The sequence below is a fragment of the Rutidosis leptorrhynchoides genome, chromosome 3 (genome assembly GCF_046630445.1).
Source record: "Rutidosis leptorrhynchoides isolate AG116_Rl617_1_P2 chromosome 3, CSIRO_AGI_Rlap_v1, whole genome shotgun sequence".
Taxonomy (NCBI): domain Eukaryota; kingdom Viridiplantae; phylum Streptophyta; class Magnoliopsida; order Asterales; family Asteraceae; genus Rutidosis; species Rutidosis leptorrhynchoides.
In genome coordinates, this window is record NC_092335.1 from 651,681,906 (window position 1) to 651,691,222 (window position 9,317).

The 9,317-nt window shown below is 33.2% G+C and overlaps 1 pseudogene; it reads left to right on the top strand.

The window, feature by feature from the left end:
* The first annotated feature begins 314 nt into the window (after nucleotides 1-314).
* Nucleotides 315-8,949, top strand: LOC139902980 (caffeic acid 3-O-methyltransferase-like; annotated as a pseudogene).
* Nucleotides 8,950-9,317: the final 368 nt, after the last annotated feature.

Genomic DNA, 9,317 nt, shown 5'->3' on the forward strand with positions numbered 1-9,317 from the left:
TATTGTATTATATGTATAGTTTATTATTATTATTATACCGATACATTTAGCATTATTGCTTTTAAGTTTTCTAATGTCACGTACATTGTCGTCACACACCCATTGACATTACAACTTTTTACCAATTTAACTTCTGGCTTAAAAACAAGGATCTTGGTTATTGTTTATCAACTACCGAGTATCATTTAATTTTAATTTCAAGTAATAAGCAACTTAATTGGTTAGTATTGTTTATCACATGTGTCCTGCAAATGTGTTCTATATACTGTAACTGTTAGTAGCTAAAGTTCACCAATACACATCACTTGTCTATAATGGACTTATCAAAAAAAGATCGTAATATGTCTAAAGAAGAAGACGGGTTACTAATTAAGAGTGGATCAAATTATTAAAAGGATACTTCTTCCAATGGTCATTAAAACAGCTCTTGAACTTGATCTGTTTGAGATAATGGCAAAGACTCATGGTGGTCAATGATCTTGCTTCTGGTCTTCCTAAACAGACGCCAGAAACCCCAGTTATAATTGAACGTATTCTTCGGTTTCTTGCTAGTGAATCGTGTAACATCCAACTTGTATTCAAGATTTTATATTACTTTATTTATATAAGGACCTTAGTTGTAAGACTTTAAAAATGGAAGGGTTAAAGGTGTAAACCTCCAAACTTGAATAAAAAAGTGCTGGAACATGTTGATCGAGTCACAAAATTAAATTAGAGAAATAGTGAGAGATAGAGAGGACGACGAGAAGAGGAGAAAGAGAGTTCTTGATTTTCCTCAAATTAAGGGTTTAGTCAACCCTTAATTTGCACAAAAACACTTTTTTATTGGGTTTCTGACTTCATTCAGACCCTAATTCAAATTTGTAAGTTAGGGTTTATGGGATTAAAGGTTGGAATTGATGATGAATTTGATACGATCTTTCTTGAATTCAAATGAATCGAAGAATGATCTAGTAAACAACTAGGAAGCTTCGCAAGAATAATCGGTTTCGAAATTGATTACAAAGATTGAAATTACAATTGAAATGAATTGTTTTTACAATCTCAAGATGTACAGAGAATAGAGGAAGAAGATGAGTGATTTCACACATACTAATTTCATAAGCTAACAACTACAATGGGCTAATCTTGTATTTATACTTTTGAGTCAGTCCTAATCTACCAAATCTGTTATCTCTGTTACTGAATAGGAGCACGTGAGCAACACTATCAATTTAGACTCATGACAGAATTGTGTTAAAATAAGTCCTTAATAGTATTGTTAATCAAGGGCTTGAAGATTAGTGTTTTGGGTACGTTCATGAGTTGAAAATTGGTTAATTGTTGTTAAACCCGTAGCCAAGTAAAAACTGCACAAAACTCAATTTTGTAAAGGTCATATTTTGTAAACCGTGACTTCGTTTGGGGCGTGTGAGCACTTTTCGGAAAGGTCTTTGAGTATACTTTCCAATGAATAAGTTTGTATTAACTGATTTGGTGTTTAAATGGGCCAGAATCTGCTGTGAATATAGGGCTGTCTAAATTGTTAAAATGGGTAAATTTTGTACAAAGTGTTGTGGTTTGGGATTTTGGGCATGGTATTAGTATTTATATTATTAGCACATTATTTGGGCATGAATTACCACTTGTGGTAATGGGCCAAGTCATGTTATGGTCAAGTGCAATTCGGGTCACAATTGCACTTATCGGTGTGAGTCAGAATTACCACTCGAAGTGGTAATGGGTTGTGTCCATTTTAGTGTCATATGGGTGGGTCTTGGCGAGAAAGGTGAGATTACTCGGTTAAGGGATGGTGGCGACAAATTCTCTTATCGAGAATATATTTTGATGTGTGTTTTATACCTATGTGTTTTATAGGTGGCTAGTTGCTCGGTTGCAAGGACGGAGGTTATTTCACTTCATTTGTAGTGCATTATCGAGGTGAGTGGAATAATTGTATATATATGTGTATGATTTATCTGTTTATGTGTGGGGTGTGGTTAGTGTATCCGTGCGTGAGGTTACACTATAGTGTTATCCGTGCGTGAGGATTTCACTACCCTTTGTACGATGGGGGCCACATGTATGTCATGGTGTTGGTAGTTTTACTACTTCGTCATGACATGTGCGATGGGTGGATTGTGGTCGTTGACTCGGTCCACTAACTTCACCTTGGGAGTAACGTTATACTTGCGCGGTATAACGTTATCGGGAAATACGAGTACCGGTGGAAAATGCGAGTACCATTCTCGGGTTGTGTGAATATGGATCCATATTGCTTGTACGTGTGTGTGCGTTTATGTTTTAGCCTGTTACTTGTTGATTATATGCTAACGGCGATGCTAGCTTGGTGTATGCGTTAATATGCGTTGTTTGTGTAAGTGGGTGCAAGTAAATAAATTATATATGTATATGTATAATTATTGCATTCACTAAGCTTTATGCATACCCCTCGCGTTGTTTACTTTTTTATAGGTACGGTTGACTTGGAGCTATCTAGTTGCTAGACTAGATATTTAGACGTTTGAGTTCATTTCGGGATGGCTGGTGTCTTATTGGACTCGGGTTGGGGATAGATAGTCCCGTGATCATGTTTTTGGCATCGGTTTGGGTTTTTGAGTCTAAAAGCATTCTTAAGGTAATTTGGGTCAAAATTACACTTTTGTGTTATGTAACGGGTCGTGGGTCACCCGATAAATGATTAAACTTGGTCAAGCATTTCGTTGTATGATTTTGTCGTATGTTGAAGCTTAAACGGATTTAGGTTGAAATGAATGGGTTTGGGTAATTTTTGTGTTAGTTTTGGAATGTGTAAAAGATGTATAAAAAAAAGGGTTGTCGTTTTCTGGAATTGAGTCAGAGGTGTTTCAAATCGGTTCTTACATCGATTACTGTAACGGATGAAGATGGAAAACGTATCAAGTTATATGGCACGACTTATGTTTTAAATAACTTTGTCCGAAACGAAGATGGGACGTCAATTGCTTCATCACTTCTTATCTATGATAAAGTATTTGTTGATTGTTGGTTAGTTATCTATCTTTGCATTTTATTACATTACATTACATTTTATAACAACTGTAACAGCATCCGCTGATGAACAGTCATTTGGGCATTTTTGCCATTTCACCTCCTGCCTAATTAATTTCACACACTCGCTTTTATAGTGTTCCTGATTCTTCACTTCACCTCCACCACCCTTATGTTCTTCTCCACCTGACTATTGCCGTCACGCTCACCGGTACGCGCCATCGTAGCCGCCCTAAGCACCATCTTGATGGGTTGATTTCATCGTCTTCCACGTCCGACATAAGGTTGATTCCTTTCGGCTTTGATATTAAGGCTAGGGTTTTCGATTTGGTGGCTTTATGTTGGTGATTTTAGGGTTTGGAATACGGATTAGGGTTTTATCGGTTGGTTTTCACGGTGTAGTCTTATGGCCACCGCCCTCGAAACCGTTGTATCGACCTTCATTTAATTAATTTTTTTGTCATCGTTTTATGCAGGTTCAAGTCTTATCGATTGCTTATCAGTGATTTTGGTCCTCTAATACGGTAACTCGATTATCAGTTTTTAGCTTTATATACCTTTTTTGTTAATTTCATTAAAAAAAAAAAAAAAAAAAAAAAAAACGCAATTCAAACACACAACAACCCTCAGGTAACCAAAGCCACATTTTGAGTATAAACTGTAGTACTGAATTCCATATAAATATCAGGTACAACCTAAATTACACAGGTGTAACATCAAGGGATGTACAACACAAACACTTAGTATGAAATATATGAAACAATATAATAGGAACTTCATAAATATAAATATAATTAGTAACAGAAAATGTACAAGTATGTGCACAGAAAGTGTGAAGGTGAGGAACATAATTATAAATGAATTCTTATACAAGTAATTAATGGCTGCAACATATATGCACATAAGAGCGACATAATACAGAAACATATACACGTTAGTCATTACTTGCACAATCCAGGTAGTGATTGCCAGTGGCGGAACTTGAAGTTTTTGTTTAGGAGGGCGAAAATTAACATTCAAATTTTTTTACATATTATAACACAATACAATAATAAAATTTACATAATTGATTAGGAAATTAGTAAAAAAGAAAAAATAGTAAAACAAAATACCTAATAAATCCAAAATTAAATAGACAAAGTGATGATTTGATATGAAGAATTGTCATCTATGACTAATACGGAGTAGATTGTAGAAGAAGATATGTATCAACTTTAGATTTAGGAGGGCCAACCAAGTTATTATTACATTAAAGCCCATCATATGTAAAAACAAATTGTATTAAGAGCCCAAAATTGTGGGATGGCCATGGCCCTCCTAGGCTAAAACAAGGATCCGCCTCTGGTGATTGCATACACTGTTGTTACTACCTAAACAGACCTGAGTTTATATCATTGTGTGTTCATTGGTTGTAATTTTATGGCCAAATTTATAGTCAACTTCTGTTTCTTAAAGGCCTATATTGACTGTTATTTAATTTGACACTTATAAGACTAAAAAGGTGAAGTGTCCAAATAGTTACAACCATGAGTTTCTATCATTTTTGCTGTAAATTGACTCATTAATAGTGAAAATAACTAACAGTCAACCTCTTTTTCTTAAAATAAGTAATAGTAAACCTATTTTTTAACTAAAATGGGTCAAAATAACAGTTGCTTCTATTTCTTAAAACTTCATATATTGAGATGGATGAATATAAGTAACAGTCAATGGATCATAATTTCTTATTTCAAATAATATGTATTTAAAACTGATTTTCAACGCACCAAAATGTTCAAATTCACTTGAATCGATATATGGGATATGCCTATATCGACTCTTACTTATTTTGACACTTATAGGCTCAAATAGGTCAATTGCCTAAATAGTCACCACAACTGGATCACGCAACATATTTAGTTGTTTGTTTGAGCCTTATTTCTTTTACTTTTCCACATTTGACTTCAATTCAGCTGAAAAAATCGAATCTATCATCAATTAACTTTGTTATTTAATGCTCTAACGTATAAGGTAATACCTCAGTTTTAAATTCCATATAACTAAGTCTGAGCGTCATAACTCGCTGTTGCTCAAATAAAGCGTTCGTCCTTTTTTGTCATTTCACAGCTCTGACTTTTGTAATTCTTTATATAACAATCGTTTCCATCTGTCGCACAACTGGTCAGGGATCTACTGAACGATTTGGTCTATGATGCTCTTTTTTTTTGTATTAATTCACTGTAAATAGTTTAATGTGATTGTTTGTTATTGTGATAAGTTCTTTTTAACAGTTTGTTTCGTTTACGTTCTGTTTTTATAAAATGCCGTCTAAAAAAGACAAAAAAAAAAAAGGATGTTGCCTAACGATGTCCGCCTCATGGTGGTGTTCGTGACAACAATTTCCTGAATGTTGGTACTGTTGTCGTTGTTGGTAATTATCAATGTGGGTTTCTTACATAGTCTGCATTGTACTTTTATTTTTAATTTCTGTAGTTATATATGTGTTTCAGTGTTTCAGTTGGATGATACTATTGTAGTAACTTTTTTAATTGACATATTTACATTCATTTTTTGGGTGCTTGCAGGTTCTTTTGAATGTTCTGCTTATAATTCTTCTAATACTGGTACGTTTTACGTTTGTCAATGTGTTATTTAACCAATAGCAGAATTTTTTTTTTTCTTGCGTCTTATGTGATGGGAGGGATAATTTTTCACTTTAGGTGTACTATCAGTCAAGGAAGGTCCAAATCATTCTGGTAGTGTGTTATTAGATCGTTCCATTTGACTTCAATCTAATAACCGGGTCGGTCTAAATGGGTCTTACAGTAGCTATATTTCGTTACAATAATTTGTGTGTTGGTTTGTAGATAATGTGGTAATATTTATCTAAAATACATGATCAGATACGGACTTTTATATGCATTTCAGTTCCTAACTGCTTGAAAGCTGACACAAGAGAAGATCTTTTGATGCCAATAACTTGTCTTTCAAAAATAAAAATCAAAAGCGCTTCATTCTCGTACGTTTTTCATCGACAAACGTCAAAAAAAAAAAAATTAACCACAAACGCCCCTACATGCGTTTGTGAGTGCCACATCAACGAGGAGGGAGACAAACGCTCCCGTTATCCGTGTTCTAATGGGCCAAACGAGCAAATTAATCACATGAATGGAAATTATGCCCGAAAGAAAATGTCAAATGAGTCAAAACACCCTTTGTTTTCCTAAGTACCACACTCATTCCATAAAAACAGTGTCGTTTAACTTTCTTTCAATTTAAATATATTAATAAATTGTCTTATTTTCCTTTTATTTAATGTTATTATAGAGTAAATAGTAACTAATGAATTGAAATAATAAAAAGTACATAAATGAAACTTCGATGAATTTTTATTGTTTTTAGAGTATAGAACAATAATTTAGAACAAATAAAAATAGTAAGATGGACAGTTTTTTTATGGAAGAAGTGAGTATCAAATTGTAATTTTTAAATGTATATACAGTTGAAGTATATTACGAGTATCAATTAATTGGTTGGATACATATGAGTAAAATACCGGGTTACCTTAACCGGAAAACATTACTCATTTATGCTTAATTTTCACTTGTATACAAATGATCCAATGCAAGACTAAGAGAGCTCCCAACGGTACCTGTATTCCTGCTACCACTCTCCTCTCCGCCCAGCAGGGCACCGATGGCAGCGAACCGCCCTGTCGACTGCCCTGCCCTCGCCCAACCTCTTCGCCTTGCTTCTTTTCTTTCTCACGCATATACGAGGACGAGTATTTGTTGATTAAATTTTTTATTTATTAATTTTGGTTGGAGCTCAAAAGCCATATTCAAGGCTGCTAAATGTGTATATGTATAAAATATATGTACGTATATAGTTGAAGATGAAGACAACCATATTTTTTTATTATTATTTTAATGGTGGAGTCATCCAGTAATATGCTAGCTGGTTGAGTTCTTTTATTTGAAGTTTCTGATTTATTTCATTTTTATTTAATGATAAATAATAATGTAATTAATAAAGTTAAAAATAATAATAATAATAATAATAATAATAATAATAATAATAATAATAATAATAATAATAATAATAATAATATTTCGTAAAAGTTGAGTAAAGTTAATAATAATTAATAATAATAATAATTCATATTATTATTATTATAAATATAAATATAAAAATAGTAATAATAAATGTAATAAAATAACTATTAATAATAATAATAATAAATTTATTTATAAAAATAATCATAGGCGGGTCCAGGTTAGTGATTAAATATGTGATGGTTGGGAGCCCTCTAACACGGTGCCATATTGATTGATGTGGTACTATTGTACTAATAGCTTAAAGGCACTTTGACCACTTCCTTTCTAGTTAGTATTAGAACACCAACGAGCTTGTTTTTACATAACTAAGCATAGATTTCATGTCTCTAATCTTTACATTATTAGGTATCATCTGAAAGAGGTCGTAGTTCAATGAGGGATCCCATTTGACAAGGCCCATGGGATGAACGTATTCGAGTAGTCTGCAAAAGATAACAGATTTAATGATGCATTCAATAAGTGCATGTATGATAGTACAAATATACAGATGAAGATACTTCTTGAGAAGTACAGAGGATTTGAAGGAGTAAAAGAGTTGTTGACGTAGCAGGTGGATTAGGTGCTAACCTTAAGCTTATTGTTTCCAAGTATCCGAATATTAAGGGCATCAACTTTGACCTACCACTTGTCATCAAAAATGCACCTCCTTTCTCAGGTATTTGAATATAGCATGTCACGTTCTATGTCCACATTTCATTCTTTTTTTGTGTATTTATAATGTAAATTAATCAAAAAAGACGCTTAAGTTAACAATGATCACACTATGTTTAGTGGGGGTGGCGGAAGATAATGAGGGCGGTCATGCATGGGGTGCCCACTCCCCCTATAAAATCTAAAATTTGGGTACTTAATAAATTTGAGTAATTAATGTATAGTATATATGATAATTTTGTAGAATTTAATAAAATGATTTTGACCCCTTAAACTTAAGTACTTAATTAATGTATTAAAATTTCTAAGGTTTTTTCTGTTCGAGTTATCCGGGAAAGCGAGTAATAAAATTTCATGTTCTACTATATGCAGCCTATCAGGATTACTATATTATCGTTTCCAACCCTTATTGATCACCTTCACAATATTTTTCACCCCTTAAACTCAAGTACTTGGCCAGTTGACATATACTATATATCTCCGATTTTACACCCCTAAAACAAATATTCAAATTTTATCATTGTCTATGATATTAACTTGGTATGGGGCATGTTGGAGGTGATATGTTCGAGAGTGTTCCGAAAGGAGATGTTATTTTCATGAAGGTTAGTACATCAAATTTTAGAAACACAACCTTGATTGTATGATTTATTAGCATTTTATAACTAAAAAGATGATGAATTTTGTTTTTTAGTGGATACTTCATTACTGGGATGACAACCATTGTCTCAAGCTTCTAAGAACTGTTGGGCCGCCTTGCCAGACCATGGTGGTAAAGTGGTAGTGGTGGAAGAAATAATGCCTGACCATGAAAATGATTATAGTAGTACTGATGAAAATTTCTAAGAGTGCCATGGACGGTGATATGATAATGTTGATAGCTAATCCTGGAGGTAAAGAGCGATCTATTAAATAATTCAACGCTTTGACTAAAAAAGCAGGGTTCACTTCGTTAAAAATTGTTTGCACCGTCTCAACTTTGTGTATCATAGAATTTTACAAGAAAGCTTGGCTTAATGGAATTTGAATTTTGAGGGACAGAGTATCTAAATTTTGAGGGACTTCATCCTAACTTCATGTTTAGTAATAATAAACGAAATGATTGTTGGTTAACAATTTGTTTTGATGTTTTCAAGATTTTAAATGATATCCACATTGTAAAATTCTAATTACAGACCAGTAACTTCTGATATGGGTAACATAGTGATGTTTTTTTATAACTTTCAAACTCGTGGTTGGTATTCTCTAAGTTTCAGTATAACATTTACTCTAATTAGTTTACACGGGAAGGAAGAAAAGTGCATTCTTCTATCACAATAATACAACAACATTCACATCTCCGGATACAACAATACAATGTGAGTCACAATTTGTATAGCACTGGTATTATGCGCGAACATACAGTTACAAATGCTTAAATTATATTCTACCCGTTCCTCAGGAGAAGGTCACGCTAGTTCTATTTTTTATTTTTATAATATTTATACATTGATCATTTGGTATAGTTCCCATCAATGTTTGTTACATCAACAAATACAAAAGTTTAGAGGTTCATACATG